The sequence below is a fragment of the Pinus tabuliformis genome, chromosome J (assembly GCF_031772625.1).
Source record: "Pinus tabuliformis cultivar Carrire ecotype Pingquan chromosome J, CPIR1, whole genome shotgun sequence".
Taxonomy (NCBI): domain Eukaryota; kingdom Viridiplantae; phylum Streptophyta; class Pinopsida; order Pinales; family Pinaceae; genus Pinus; species Pinus tabuliformis.
The window spans coordinates 427,795,159-427,812,334 of record NC_142295.1 but is presented as its reverse complement, the minus strand read 5'-3'; the positions used below and the strand labels follow the sequence as shown (position 1 = coordinate 427,812,334).

At 36.8% G+C, this 17,176-nt stretch overlaps 1 protein-coding gene across 1 annotated transcript in view; it reads left to right on the top strand.

The window, feature by feature from the left end:
- Positions 1–17,176, top strand: part of ARF6 (auxin response factor 6) — a 143,178-nt gene that overhangs the window by 50,661 nt on the left and 75,341 nt on the right. The window lies entirely within an intron of this gene.

Here is a 17,176-nt window from a genome sequence, read left to right as displayed (position 1 = left end):
AAGGCCCACTATTTCTCCCTCTTGACATCATTACGCTCAAGTTGTGCGACTTCCTTTTGCTGGTACCAAGATAATGACATCCTCCTTGAAGTAAATCCCCTTCCATGTCTACCTTTCTCACATGCACTTATGGATTGATGTGTTAACCTAGGAATTGTGCCTCTCCTTAGTGTTGGAAGCACCTAATAGGGCCTTTGGATGACAGTCCCAATCCTAAGTGTGGTAGCTCACCTACAAATGATCTTTTAGAAAGGCATTTGAAGGCAAGGCTTGTGTGAATTACTTTCGTTCCTTTAGCATTAGATATTGTCTACTATGATACTTTTATGTGTTTAAATGTGTAGCTTGTGAAATACTCCCACAACTCGTAGGGTATTGGGTTTGTGAGGAGTTGACCCACAAAAATGAAGCTTTGTAGGTAGTGTACCTGTAGACCACTCAAATTGCATTTGAGTGACTCGTCAAAGACAACATTTTCAAAGTACATTCAGAGCACTCCAACTCTATCATATCATGTCAAAATATTAGAATTCATTTGTACATTCAGAGCACTCCAACCCTATCATATCATGTCAAAATTCTAGAATTCATTTTCTCTCTTCATCAATCGGTTATTTCGATTCCACAACCCTATGGGGGACATTGTAAAAATGATTCTAGCATGATGAAACAAAGTCGTGTAAAAGGCTTAGTTAGCTTAGGACTTTACTAGCAAGTGAGTTCACTCTAGGGAGTTTTTTCGTTAGGTCATTATTTGTGTTTTCTCGCACTTATAATCAGTTAAGTTTTTCTCCCAAATATACCCCAAAGCTGGAGTGCTACTTGATGGTAAAGTCTTAGATGAGTCCTACTATCTAGATTCAATATATATTACCATACTAGATCGTCTCTAAAGTTTTGCGGAATTTGGTTGAGTCCAAGTGTTAAATTTTAATTGTTAAAAATTCCTGCTGGATGAGATTTTTTATGTAAAATGTAATATGTGTTTTCTATTGAAGTTGTAGGGGGTATGAGTACTCAAAATTAGACCTCTACACCGGAACTTTCTATATAGACACACTTTGAGGGTTAAAAAATATATATTTACCCCTCAAAACCCATTTTTTCTAATATTTGGCAAAAACTGACATATAATTAGCCAAAAAATATAAATGGGAAGAAAATAAAGATTCTCTCCAAGTGGAAAATAATAAAAAATGAAGTGGGCTTTCCCAAGAAGCAAAGTTAGATGAAAAAGTGATGGGACTCCACAAAGCAAGCAAGTTAACCACCAAAAGAAATTCAACTATCCAAAGGCTCGACAACTGGTCTAGAAAAACACACTATTTAAGGAGGATTATTTCAGTTCCAAAGAAGTGATGGGGTTTTGGTTAAGATTTGATTTGGAATAAGTTCAAGAAGGTTCTCCCACTACTCCAACAATTAATTTCCACTCCAACCATTTACGATTTGTACCAAACGACTATCTCTCTTGGAGATCTGCATAGGGGCATCAAGGGTTTCGATTTTATCATTGAGATCTAGCCGTTTTTTCCTTGGGATCAAGACGTCCTAGCTGGGGATCACTTGCAGATGAATTCTCTAATAAAGATCGCTGGGACTACTGAGTAAATGATGTTGATACAAGCAAGAGTATCAAAAATCTTCTATATAAATAACAGGAGATAAATTAATACCTACATCACATGACACTTTGACACAAGACCACGAAACAAGACATAGAGGACATGTCACACACACAAATTTGTTATATATATTAAAAAATATAACAAATTAGTAAATTACACGTACACAAATGAAATATAGACAAAGATTCAACCTTTTTTTGTAATTTAGAAACTAAAAACATTTCGAATTTTACATGATCATGATACAAATGCAATTAACAATTGTTGTTCTTTAGCATGTTGTCTTTCTGAAACAATGTTTTTTCAAATTTGCAGCTACTATTGGAACCTTAATTCTAGCATAGAGAATGGAGGGGGGACAATCTCAGTGGGGTCATTCCTCCCTTTCTGTCAACTTTTTACAGTTTCCCTTGATGAGCCTAGATTTTTATGAAACGAGGAAGACAATGGAACATTGTAGGGAAAAACTTGAATATTGGTGGAGATACCCAATTGCACAACACTTGAATCTAGTCTAATACTACACAATAAACCTCAGATGCACTCCGAAACATCTAATGCCTCTAACTTATTGAGTTAAATGAGCTCAAATGAGAGGGAAAATGTGTTTTCATGGGGTGCAAGCCTCTTTTACATGGGACATGGTAAGGACCATGTGTTAGACATGTGTTTGGTAGGTGTCCAATTAGTCGGACACATGCCGAACATGTGTTCTCACGTAGGATATGGGACATGGATACTATTTGGAGGTGTCTTGTTACTTAAGTAAAAGTTAATGTCTAAATGTTAAACCATGGCAAATATTTGACTTCGAGTGCAGGCAACCACATAAAGGAGCCAGGTACTAGGTCATGGTCAATTAGATCTCTATCTTAAGAATAGACGTTGAAGGAGGAAAACTCAAGATAAAATGGTTTCGTGAAGGAGGGCTTGGGGAAGGTTTGGACCCTTTTGGCCCTGGGTGTTGAATTTTTGTAGTTATGGCTGATCTTCATAATTATTATTTTAGTCATTGATGTATTTATAAAGCATGTTCTTCATGCTATTATCAAAAGAGAAAAATACTTGATATGTTTGTCATGTTAGATTTTAAAATAATAAAAATTTGTTTTTTTTTTTTGGCTCCAAGATGCCAAGTCGGCCCTACTCCTAGTCTAGTCATCCCCAACTTAAGAGGTACCAATTCGACCAAACAAAAGACTATATATATGTGTCATTCAACCCTCCTCCAAGCAAGAAATTCAGATATGTTCGAGGCATGTAAGTTTAGTCTATTTGAAGCAGCGAAGAAGTACATCTAAGGTTTGCAAAAGAGGTATGCAAAGGGTTGAGGTATGTAAAGGTCCGAGGTATACAAAGGTATGAGGCAAAGACAAGACGATATCTCAAGCATAATATTCACGAGTATGAGGTTAATTGAAGGACCAAATTTTTGTAAATTAAAAGGCATGAGAATGGAGATTCTCTAGGCACAATATGAGGTCAAGATTATGCCCTAGTAGCGCAGACCAGACTGAAGTATGTGGGCAACCATTAGACTTGACTACGTGGTAATGGTCCAAGTTTTATCTAGCTACATTGTTGGTTTGGTTGACCTTGTATTTGATTGATGTATCTCTTCTATTGAACTTAATGATTTCTGTAAGGAAAATGTTGCTGGGTTTTTCGTCATGTGGGTTTTCCCAGGGTAAATGCTTGTGTTCTTGATTTGGTTGTTTCTTTATGATCCCAATGTCTATGGTTGAAGATCTTTTGTGTAATTGCTTTATGATGAAATTGAATAAATGAAAGATCAAATTTAGACATCATATGAAGTAATTATTAGATAAGAAGATCTCTAAAAACTCGTCACTGGGAAGAAGTAACCCATTGTTGGTGTGTAGGGGAACTTGACTCCTTGTTAATCAAAGATTTGGGTTGGTGATATCTTTGAGGTCTCCGAGGAAGGGGAATGGTCCTTGGGGACTGCATTGATCTCGAATCCGAAGGAATGTTGTTATCATACCATCTCTTCGTATCCCTAATTGGTGTGAGCATCTTAAAGGAGATAATCCGTTGAACATGATTTGGTATAGGAGGAGTTTGGAGAGTGTGGGTACAAAGTTTGACGGCCTCTTGTATTTAAAGGGCCCGAATTAAGTGCTTATGATTCAACCAAAAGACGATGTAGTTGACATAACGGAGTATGGAATAGTGGTGATTGGTGAATATCTAGGTTTGAATCTCTAACAAGATATGAGACGTGAGACGAAGTGAATTGAACTTGTTAGTTCCCTTCAAATTCCAGATATACTCATATAGGAACCCTAATGTGGATCTCCCTTGGGGGTAGCTGTGGGCACAAAAGTTGGAGAAGCATCGATAGTAGAAGCATAGTTAAGGCTATAGACTTCTTTGGTTTGAGTATTGTAAGAAATTGCATAGGGTTTTGGTTTCCCTAAGAAAGTAATGAAATATCTTACGAATCTCATAATAGATGGGGTAGAGGAAGATGAAATGCTCTTCTGCCTCAATTTACTAGGGGGTGGCACAAATAGAAGAACTTGTTTGATTGATTAATTTGGTGGTCAGTTGTTAACTATGAACTTAACACCAAACAAGTAATTCCTAGTAGACTTTTATGTCTACTGAATAAAAGCGTAATTGAGTTCTCAACTTAAAAAATTATTCAGCAGAAGCACAATATCAACGAATCTCAATCACACATTTGACACAAATTTTTGCCCAATCAAATAAATTCTTCGTTAAATCTTAATCAAAACCTACTTGTGATAACGGCCCAAATTGAAGAATTTACAAATACAAATACAACATATCTTGGATATGATCCAACTAATCAAGACTTGGCCTTCTCCTTGCTTCACCCTTGCACCTTCCTTAGACTTGGCACACTTGAATATCTCTCTTCTCACTTGAGGAAATATTTTTCTTAATTTGTTGTGTTGCTGTGTGGTGTGTATTCCTCATTGAGCTAAATCCCTAACATTAATCTCGAAAGTGATGGATGAATGCGATTATATCTCTCCTCTCTTGAGATCAATGGTTGAGACTAAAATATAATCACTAAAGTAAATACTTTAATTTTCTAGGTTCTTTAGCTCAATAGGCAACACAATTAGTTGTGTGCTTCTCATAAGCTAGATTTAGGATAAGTTAGAGAAGCAACTTACTCAATACTTGAGCAAGTATCCTAAAGACAATTTGGGCAACTTCTTGCATGCCCAAACACTTAGGCTTGTGCATAAGTACTTGCTCAAGCTACAAACATCAACAAGTGTCAATCTATAATCTGTGAGAGCAAACTCTTGTTGTACTAGACTTCTAGTGTTAAAGCTATTGTCTCTTTGGGATGATGCCTTCTTATTTTATAGATAAGATATTATAGATTAGTATTTGGAATCCTTTTTGCTACTTCTTCAAAATCTTGTTAGTGCAAGAAGTTGGACAAGCTTTTGTTATTGTTTTGGAATAGAAGCTATCAAGGAAGAGTTGCACCTCCATTTTGATTTTTTCAGTGTGCCCAAGTGATCATCAATAATAATATTCCTACTTTTATAGTAAGGTTGTCATAAGCTATTGGTTCATGAAGCTTTACTTGATTTCTTTTGGAAAATTATCATTTATGGTTCTTCTGTAAACATCAAATTACCACATAACCAAAAATCTAATTCATAGAGAATGTGTATAATGCTATGAAGCATATTTTCCTTAGCTTTTTCCTTTTGGGATGGGGATTTGTATTGGGATCCTTAAATTGTGCATAGGCATATTACTTTATTTTGAAGAAAGTTTTCAAAGGTTGAATCATATGCCTTGAGATTTCCATAATATTGTTCTAGAATCTACTTTCAGTCACCATCCATTGAAAATGTTTGTATCTATATCACCTTGCTTTAAACAAATACACTTTTATATCAATCTCATATTATTTTTTTGCTTGTGTAGGATTTAGTTTCTTACCATGTTTAATGTCTTGGGGCGTTAACCTATTTGTATAACATTGTGAATATATTCTTTTTAAGATTTTTGTGAAGGGTCAAGTTGAAGTTCTTGATGATTTCTATCTAAAAGTAGGTTTGTAACATTCTCCTCTTCTTTTGGCCTTTTATCTTTATTGTGTAAGGTATATAAGGTTGATCCCAACCATCAAAAGGGGGGCATTGTAGGATAGAGAAACTATATCTTCTAGACCATGTAGATAAAACACTTGGAATTGAATTTGTTCAGGATGGGACCTAGTTCATGAGGTTTAATGATATGTTCAAAGTAATCGGGTTGTTGTCTCAAATATAATTGAATACAATGTTGTAATAAAGAGAGATATCTTCTTCCAGGGGGTTTCTTAAGCTAAGAACTTGTGTCAAGACTCAAATAATGATGGTTGATTTGGCCTTTTGTTGGTCTAGGTGCATTTCCCTTCATTTGGCTTGTTGTCATTTAAGTACCTATTTCAACATAGAGGCTTCTATAATGCTTATCTAGGAAGTTTTAACCATCTTGCTTCTTGTTTTTAGTGATTGACTAGAGATCATATTGAATTCACTTGCTTTTATAGTATTTATCAGGGGCTAGATGTTCTACTGACTTTTAAAGAGAGAACCTTTTAGTAGATATGCTTGCTATATTTTCTCATTGTTGTGAGATAAATAAATATTAGTTATATACAAAAGTGCGTGATTAATGAGATGCTCGAATTATAATGAGGACCTCATTTAAATATGTGTAGATGGAACTTTTTTATAATTGTTTTAAATTCTACCTCTAACAAGAACTTTTAAAACCTCCTTCAAGGCAGTGACATCATCGCGATCTGGATGATGCAATGATTGATTGTAATCCTCAGACATTTCCTTCCGTTGTGAAAAAATGAAAGCTGCTTCTTGTATGAATACACGATCTTGTGCAGTTTTCTGCTAATGACCCCCCATTTGTCATTTAATAGGACACAACTTGATTTGAGCATGTAGAGGATTATTTTAGTCTTTGATATGTTGGCCTTGGCATTGTTGTAGCTTGAGCCATCTATCAACTCCAAAGTTGAATATAGAGGAGTACTTGAGCATTGATAAGCCTTTATGGCTTTGCTAGTACTATCTGTATAGGGAAAGCTTTTGTTATATCTTGTTAAAGGCTTTGAGGGATTATAAAATTTCTTTGTGCATTTGCAAATCCAATGTGGCTTTGCGAGCTAGAACCAAGTGTTAGCTTAATACCCACTATAGGTTCTATGCAATCTCTGATTTATAGAAATTTGTTGCAATTTCTTCAGGGGACGAGTCCTTTACTTCAAGCTTTGGGTTTTCTTCATCAGTAGGGTCATTGCCCTCATTTTTAAAGGGGAATATTTTGTTTTTACACTATTTTTGGAGCAGGTTTGTGTTCAATGTATTTATAATTTCAAATGTTTTATTTATCATGTCAATGAAAGTATCACTGAGTTTATTCCTTATTTCATAAAAAATGGGAATTATAGTTTCCATTGTTTTATCAAGATATAAATATATATAAAATGGCGACAACCAAACTTATGGCGATTTAACTTTAATGTTTGAAATTTTTCACTCTCATACCAATGAAGCAAATATGGTTGCTAAATTTACAAAATGTTATGAGATAAATAAATAACAATATATAAAAATGTGAATTAATGTTGAGATGCCTAGATTACAATGAGGGCCCCATTTAAATATGTGTAAGTAGTGCCTTGATTCATTATCATGAAAGGTTAAGTCCTTTTATATTTATTTTTACGATCAGTAGTTGGTTTTAGCGTTGGTGGTTTATGGGCCCATGGTTGTGGTAACCGATGGTATTTGATGAAAACCAATTTTAACTTTATGTATTTAGTTATTATCTTTCTTTTATTTTGTTCTCTTATTTAATTACCTTATGTGTGTGTGTCTATATGTATATATATATCCCCGGATGCGGGTGATCTGTAGAGCAATAACCACGATGGGACGGAGGAGGCAGAGCATGGCTGGCACCTGTCCAGCATGCTCGCCGGACAGAACTTCAGGTGGGAAGACATAAATGCGAGGGTGATTAACACCACGGGAGCTCATATGTTTGGTCTTGGAATTACAACACTGTCCATTTACGCCTGCTCAGGAGGATTTCGGTTTGCAGCGAACTTAATTGCCATAGTAATGGCGGGTGAGGATCGAGGGAATGGCACCTGCGTTTTAAGTGACCTCACTGCCAGTAATCTGAGTCTATGCTTCATTCAGTTCGGTAAGATTTGGAGCTTTGAGAAAGAATGGGTCTGGGGAAGGTCTGACGTCGGAGGCTGGTTTCGAATTGAGCTTGAGGCTACGCTCTGGCGGTGTAATTTCCTCACAGAGACAAGCAACAACCCCTGTGGTGTCACTACTGGTCAAGGTAGCTCAGCTTTTGGAGACTTTCTTGCTGCTGTTCGAGTTTGTCATTACGCGATGCCGAGACCCCGCCAGCTTATGCTGAGTCGCAGAGGATCTGGAAGAGGAACCCCCTCACGCCCCCTGCTGAATCAGGCTCCTTGGGGATTCCTTCTCATCATCGGGGAACAGAGCGCATTCTGACCCCTAGCCACTACATGGACCCAAATTCTCCAGACTCGGCTAATTCGTCTTCATTTGGTTCAGCCACTTTCTCGTTCAACTGCTCTCTCACGCGCCCTCGAATAACGGCTCATGTCTCTGTTCTCTTCATCGAGGAAGCTCAGCACGAGGGAGAATCCAGCGCTCCAATTCCACATTCTGAGGAAGTCCATAATCCCAGCTCTCCAAAGCCCACCTCGGAAATGCAAAAGGGGCAGCCCCAACCAGCCAGTGCCATCAGCTTCATGATGGAGGCCCATGCTCAGCCAGACATGCAGGAACCGGAAATGGGTTGGTGTAGGATCGTAGAGGAGGAGCCCGATGAGTAATCCAGGTTCCAGCTCTCACCATTTTTGGATGCCTAAACGAAAAGGAGGACAGGTTATCTATGGTTCTGTCTGTCAATCTTTCTTCATGTTTTCTGTACCGTCTCTACTGTCTAGTGTCTGATGTGGCGATGCTACTTGTGTCTGTATACCCTTCACAGGGAATGTCTAGTGTCGGTTATATGCATCACTCTGTCTCCCGTGCGAGGGAAGTAAGTCTCAATCTCTCTGTTTTTGAATCTGTCATGAACAAACGGCCTAACCCACAGGCTTGATGGCTCTATGTTATCCAAAGATGTAATTGTTCTCTTTTTTGTATATAATAGATTAAATTTACTTAGCAAAAAAAAAATGTATATATATATATATATGTATGTATTTAGTATTATTATTTTTTATATAACATTGACTTTTCAAAATTGTTGTCCTCAATCCAAGTGTAATGAAAATATTTTAGATGGTATTTTGTTATTTTATTTTTTTAATTCTACATCGACAAAAACGTTCAAAACCTCCTCTACGCTGATGAAATCATTACTATTTTGGATCATGCAATGATTGATTATAATCCCTCGACTCCTTGCACTGTGCAACAATGAAGGCTGCTTCTTGCATCTTCACATTTATACCAAGCTAAGGATGGGTGAATACACAAGTATGTAAATGATAAATTGAGTATTTCTCATTCATTTTTCTATTCATGACCCCTAATTTGTCATTGAACGAGACACAACCTGTGTTCAACATGTGGAGGTCCAGATGATTATTCTACACATTCTGCGTTGAGCATGTGGAGGATTATTCTACACATTTGTATGTCTACCTTGGCACTATTGTAGCTCAACCCATCTATCACCTTCGAAGTTGAATAGAGAGGAGTCCATGGGCATTGAGAAACCTATGTGGGTTTCTTCGTATTATCCATAGATGGAAAGCTTTTATTGTATCTTGTTAAGGGCCTTGAGGACTTATAAAGTTTCCCTATGTACTTGCAATCTCCATTGGAGCTTTGAGAGCTAGAAACATGTATTGACTAAATAACCGCTACAGGTTCCTTTGTAATCTCTGATTTATAGAAATTTGTTTATTGCTTCTTTAGGGGACGAGTTCTTTGCTTCAAGCCTCAAGTCTTCTTTATCACGAGGGTCATTTTCGTCATTGTTTTCTTCGAATATTTTGTCTTTACATTGTTTTTGGAGTAGGTTTATTCAATGTATTTGCATTTATTCAAATGTTTTATTTATTGTATGACTGATTTTTTTCTTTATTTCTTGAAGAATGAAAATTATATTGTCCATTGTATCATGATATAAATACATATAAAATGGTGACGACAAAAATCATGGCCGTTTTACTTAATTTTTTGTTGTTATGTGTTATGGAGAAAGTTCATAAACGCAACAAAATACTCGGAAGGTCTAAAATATATAAATATTCATGGTAGGACAATAATATATCATATAAGAAATGTATAGAAGATATGAGATGATGATTGTTACAAATGAGGGCCCACTTATATACCTAGGCAGGTGCCCTTTCACGAACGATCATGTCCTTAGAGACATGCCTCTTCACTAATTAATTATTATTTTAAAATATTTTATTTGTAATATTGCCTTCCCCTTTAGAAAAGCTTTGTCCTTAAAGGGTATTGATGAGAAAGCTTAATATCTTTTTCCGTCTCACAATGTTTCCTTGTCTCCTTAACATGTGGAACTATCATCTTTGATGATACAAGACTATATGAACTCTTGAGTGTGGTACAAAATTGTTGTACTGCAAAACTATCTAACCATCTAAAAATAATATTTTGTGGAATCTTGCGATTACTGAAAACTTGGGATGAATTGTTATCACAACATTGGATAATGGTGACATCGATGTTCTTGGAAACATAAGTCACTGGTTTGGGTATACGGATTGTTTGAGATGTTTGCCTTTATAATTTGGATGACGATAAGGAGCTCTTGTTATTTGATCTCCCCCTAAACTGTTTGTGGTGATATCTTGGTTTATTGAAGGTATCTGATTTCTTTTAGGTACAAAAGTCGCTTAATTAATTGTGAAATCTTCACTTGAAATTTCCGTTGCTTGTACTGTAACTTTTGAGTACGTCTTCACTTCAATTGGTTTATCCTCTTTTTGAGTTGTGATATTGAATGGATAGGTATTCGTTCCTTTATCTTTAACTTGGACTGTGACGACTAGAGACTTCGATACTTCTTCTTGAGTAACTTGTTCAAACTTGTCTTCTAGCGACTTCTTGTCACTTTTAAGCTTCTTTATTTGCGTAAGAAGGTTTTGATTATGATTCCCTAGACGTGAAAGTTTTTCGCTTTCTGGATTGTTGTCTTAATTCTTAGTGTCATTTTCTTCATTTTTTATACTTTTGATTTGTTCTGATAAATTTTTATTAAAGTTCTTTAAACGTAAATTTTCCTCCTTGTTCTGTTAAGTGCTTCTTGAGTTCCTTCTTTGTGACCTTAGTCTTCTTGATTTGCACAAGTAATTTTTTAACGTGGTCCTTGAGGTGAGAAATTTCTTCGTTCTTTTCCATTACTTCCTTGTAACGCATATTTGCAAGATCTTTATATTCCTGTTATAATGCTTCCTTGTTTTGCTAAAGTTTGGCTATTTTGTATCTCTCTTGATCTTCCAATTGCAATTTCTCGGTAAACTAGGCTTTGATACATCGGTTGAACAACTAGAGAATCAAATAACTCTGATACCAATGTTATGAACAAAGTTCATAAATGCATGAAAATACTTTGAGGATATGAAATATATAAATATCCATGGTAGGACAATAATATACTATATAAGAAATGTGCAGAAGATATGAGATGATGATTGTTACAAATGAGGGCTCGCTTGTATACCTAGGCAGGTGCTCTTTCATGAATGGTCATGTACTTGGAGACATGCCTCTTCACTAATTAATTATTATTTAACTAGTTATTATTTAGTTATATTATTTTTATATATTTTATTCATAACATAATACCAATGAAGTAGATATGCTTGCTAAATCTACTAAATGTCATGAGATTTATAAATGATAATATAGTTGAAAGTGAATAAATGATGAGATGCTTAAATAACTAGGTTGCATCCTCTTTGGGGACGCGGGATGAATTTTCGGTACAGTTAGAACGCATCCATAAATTTTCCAGAGGACAACAATGAATAACACACAAACATATATTATAAAATAATAATAATATTAATTATTATTTTACATTCACCATGTGCATAAAGATAAATCATAAATCTTAAAAAGAAAAAAAGCCAATAGCTTACTAGCTATAGTAAATGTCATGAAATCTTAAAACAATTGGGCCAATGGCTTATTTGCCTTAGTAAAGATGATGAAATCTATGATTCCGTTGCAAAAGTGAGAGTTTGGATTTAAATATAGCACTCATTTTCATTGAGCATTGCAAAGATGAAACAATTCGCTGTAGGCTAAGTACGCTGATTGCTTTGTTCTTATAGTGTTAGGGAACTTTGCTATGTGGCAAGCATTCCTATGGCATGAATGTAGAATGGGGAGAAAGAAAAGTGTAAATATCATGGACATTGTTTGCTGGTTTAGTAAACAAGACTAGAATATTTCTCCTTTTTGTTTGTTTGTTTGAACCTAAAAAACAGAGAATGGAGGCTCTAAGGAAATATTTTAGAAACAAAGTCATTCTACACAGGGATTTACAGTCTTTCGTACTTGGATGCTTAAGAGATTTAGTATTTGGATGCTTCAAAGAATATGTGATACATTGGGTGTTTACATTTTGTTGCTATATTTTTTTCTATACTCTAGAGACAAATTTGGTACAAGCGCAAGAAGTTCTTAGAGTCCCATAAGACCACTGTAACACAATACACTTACTATAACACACAGACACAGACACAATTACATGTATGCATCACAAGGATGACATATAACTTTAAAACTATGCATTGAATTCAAATTCAAAAATTTCAAATATGGAGGATGTCTCTATGAATCTCAATGACATTTGGTTAGGTGCACATTATAGAATTGACAATGGTGAGAATATAATAAGATATTCTGATTCTCAAACTTGAATTACACTTAGCCATGTTTACACAATGTTTTTAAAACCGAAACCGGTCCACCTAATGAACTGGTTTACTAACCGGCACTGGTTTGGTCTAAATGAACTGGTTTTAGAAAAATACATCAAATAAGTAATTTTTAGTGAAACAAAACTATTTTTAAGATTTAAAACCATGATTCCAAGCCAATAGAGACAAAATATGAAAAGTTTGCTCATTTATATACCATGTAAAGGTGAATATATCAAAATGGCACCGAGTGCAATACATATCATGGACAAAATAGCAAAATACATAAGCAATGAGGCTCTAAATGGCCTATAAAGTCCAAAAACAATGCTGCAAGCTATAAGGCCATTGGCCTACTACAAGTCTATAGTGTACACATGATCAATCATCAAGTTCATCACCACTACTAGCCATAGGATCATCATCAGGAGCTACATAGACATCATCTTGTTCAGAGTTTGAGGATGCCTCAACCTGATCTGCAACCTCAGTAGCAATGCCACCAATAACAATAGAAGTGGACCTAATGGAAGCACGAGTTTGTCGACCTGCACGACTAGTGCCTTCCATTGGTTCTTTGCCTTTCCTTGATGCTGCTATTGATCTTGGTTCTGATGCCGCCACAAAATCTACTTCATCCCCCGCTAAAGCCATGTCGATATCAAAATCAGCCTCAAACACAGGATCTTCAGTCTCCTCCACCCATTCTGACGTTGGATCAATATCGTCCAACACAATGGGATCTAGATCAGGGGTTTTGTTCATCATTTGGTTCCTTCTCAGTCAAAGGTTGTATTGCACGAAAACAAGATCATTTAACGGTTTTTGTTCCAAATGGTTTCTCTTCTTCGTGTGTATGCGCTCAAAAACAGACTAATTGCGCTCACAACCTAAAGCGGTGCAAGTTTGACTGAGGTCTCTAATTACAAACCTTTGCAATTGAGGGCACTGGCCACCAAATGACTCCCACCAACGTGTTGCAAAGAAAAAGACATTAATTAGTAACTTAGTTTATAATTTGAATTGTAAAGAATGTAGAGAATTTTAACTTGAAAAGAGAAACAAATTGGAAATTGGAATTGCTTACCTGGTTGATCCACATCTCTTGCCATCTTTGCCAAGTTTTTGCCAAAGGTAGCACTTGCATAGTGAAAACAGTAAGTTGTCTATATATTTCCCACTAGTCTACATGGGTAGGGACCATGCGCTCCAAGCAATTAATCAATCCAGCTCTGACCTCCCCATCATGCAGATCTCCTAGCCAATTTTTATAATGATACTTTGGGTTCAAAAAATACCCCGCTGCATGTATAAGACGATGGAGTTGATTGTTCCATCTGTTATCAATGATCTCCCATATACGGCCATATTTAGCTACCCTGTCATTGTAAGTTGCCCGTATCTGCTCCTTCGGCTGATCCATAGCCTCATAAATGTAGCCCATGGCCAATTTTTCCCCATCCAACATCCTTAGCACCTTAACAAGGGGCTCGGTAATTTTCACAAGCTCTACAGACCTTTTCCAAAAATAATTGTCTAACACTTTCTTTTTGGTGTCTTTTCCATCTTGTCTACGAGCCCACCGAGATTCAAACCATTCTTCAAAAGAAAACATTTTCTGCAAGTTTTTATGTTGACCATCGAGACATTGCAACGTGAGGAAGTGAGTTGCAAATCTCGTAATTGCAAGCCTAAAAAGCTCTTTTCCCCAGTGTTTTTCCTCATTAGGCTCAATACTCATGAGTGGTTGTAAATGTATTTTGTAATGCACTTGGCATGCTCTACAATGTTTTTTACCCACTCCACTTTGCCTATGTCGTCAAGCATGAGGTCTATGCAAGGTGTAGCACATGGAGTCCAAAATATGGTCTTATATTTGGACGCAAGCCTCTTTCCAGCAAGAACATAGTTTGAGGCCTTATCGGTGATGACCTGCACAACATGCTGCTCCCAAACTTCCCGACAAAAGTCATCCAAAAGCTCGAAGAGAAGGGCTGCATCCTTCACCTTATCAGTTGCATCAACTGATCTCAAAAAGATGGTTCCTTGAGGGCAAGAAACAAGAAAATTAATAATAGTGCGGTTCTTTCCATCGGGCCATCCATTTGACATGATGGAACAACTTGTTTTGAGCCATGAATCTTTAAACTCAACCAGATACTCATCAATGGAAGATATCTCTTTTTGCAAAAGAGCTCCCCTCAAGTCATGCATACTAGGGCCTTTGAAGCCTTTTCCTGCAGCTATAACAGAGTCCCACATAGCTTGGTAATAAGGTGAGCGAGCAACATTAAATGGGATATCTGAATCATACCACCATCTAGCAATGTATTGATGAGAAGTTTCTTTGCATTGTTTTTTCCAATGTTGATCCAAAGTGGGTTGACAACTTGGCTGAGAGGAAGTGGCATTAGAAGAGGCAATGTTGGCAGAAGATGAGAAAAAACTTTGGATGTTTGTTCTCTTTGTTCCTTTTGATGGTTGGGCACAAGAAGGACGAAGATAGTGAAAGGGGTCATTGGTGGAAGGGATAGAAGTTGAGTCTTGAATCTCATAATCATCATACCCACTCTCTTTCATGGCTTCTAATAATTCCCTCTTGCAATGTCATGTTGGATGGCCTTCTCCCTAGCCTTATCCTCATAAAACTTTTCGAGCTTGGAAATGTATTCTGGGCTAATAGGACCTAACACTGCATTTGGTGCATCACATGGCTTTACTTGGCCTCTTACCCCAGCCAAGTGTTGTTTCAATCTAAGAATACCCCTACCTCCAATAGATTTATGGCATAATTTGCATATCATTTTTCCATCAATTACATCACAATGAGCCCATGCACTGTCCTTTCCTTTTGGAGCCATGTTTGCTTGAAATAATTACAATTTGCAAAGAAATCTGCCATTTAAAAAAAAAATTGCAACTAAGCAACATGGAAAACCAAAGCTAAATTTAGGAAAACAAATGCACATGCAAGCTACAAAATTTGATAGCATAGATGATAGAAGTGAGAAGTTCATAAATTTATAACACATAAAAAAAATTTAATTCATGGACAACAGTCAAATTAGGAATTTTCAAGTGAAAATCCTTACTTGGAAATGCAAACTAGCTTCCTTAGCCTCCTCTTGAAGATGCCAACTCCATTGACAGCTACAAACTATTTCCAAAATAGCCCCAACTCCAACTCCAAGATGACTACTCCAGCAAAAACTCAACACTCTCCAAGCTCCCAAACAAACTCACGAACACTCATAAACACTCCAAATCAGATGTGTGAGACAAATGAGAGGGAGAGAGGCTTCTTAAAGGCTTGGAGAGGGTGTTTTTGGAGGGAAAGTACCCTTAATTTCCCTCCAAAACCCCTAAACATCATTGAGAAAGCCGCTCTGTGGGTCCTCGGTGGGCATGGCAGGTAACCGATCGGTTTAGGACAGAACCGGCCGGTTATGACCGGTTAGTGCCAATTTCTTGCCATCCTGCCTCCTTAACTGGGTTTTTGCTCCGGTTCCAACCGGTGGCCCTGTTGACTGGCTGGTTAGATTGATAACCGGTTAGCTAGGCCGGTTTTAAAATCTATGTGTTTAGGTCATCAATGATGAAGTTCTGAGTGAAATATCATGACACACATGTTCGAAGGAGATGCTGAAGGTTGCATAGAAGTATTGCAGATGGAGTGTGTGGCATTTTAAGATGCTGACAATGGCGAGAAAGTTACTCCAAAAAGTTCATTTTATCCATTTCCCAGTCAAAATCGGATTAGACACACCATTTTTACCTTGGGGATGGCGGAATAGTGGCTGAAAAGTCCCCAAAATCTGTCGGGGATGGATTGGGAATGGATTGGATGTCCTCAAGTCCTTGATGATGTCCCCAAAAGAATTGGGGACATTCCCGACCCGTGTAAATGTCCCTGAAATGCTGAAATATCGGATACAAGGGATTTTTTGGTGGCGACGGGCCACCGTGCAACATAGTTAAATTATAACAAGGAGCTCATTTAAATATGTGTAAAGGGTTGCCTCGATACCTTTCCATGGAAGGTTATGTACTTTTGTATTTCTTTTTGCTGTAATAATTGGTTTTATTGTTGGTGGTTTATAGGCCCATGGTTTTTGTAACCTCCATGCACTTTCAAACTGGGAATGAATCCTGAGCAGATCCAGATTCATGGAAACGTGGATCCTGGATCAGCCATAGGTGGGTCTGGTACCTATGTGTTACTACTATTCAGCTCTGCAATGGATTGTCTTTTTCCATGTTGCTAGGATGAACGGGATTGATACAAGGAGAGTGTGGTTGCAATAGACAGTAGACTGGTCAAGATGCTGGTTAGTTTGAGATGGTTCGGAATGGCCAACATCTCTGCAGATTGTTTAGTTGAATTTTTGTAAAGAATTTAAACTTGCCACATGGAAAGTTGTATTATATTTCTAGATAAATTGACATGAATCATTAATTGTCAAGCTGTCTAAGTTTCCTCTGACAGTATTCTTGATTGTAGTCATTAAAAGCAACTAATTTGTCCACTAAGACTTCTGCTAGATGAAAATACTATTCT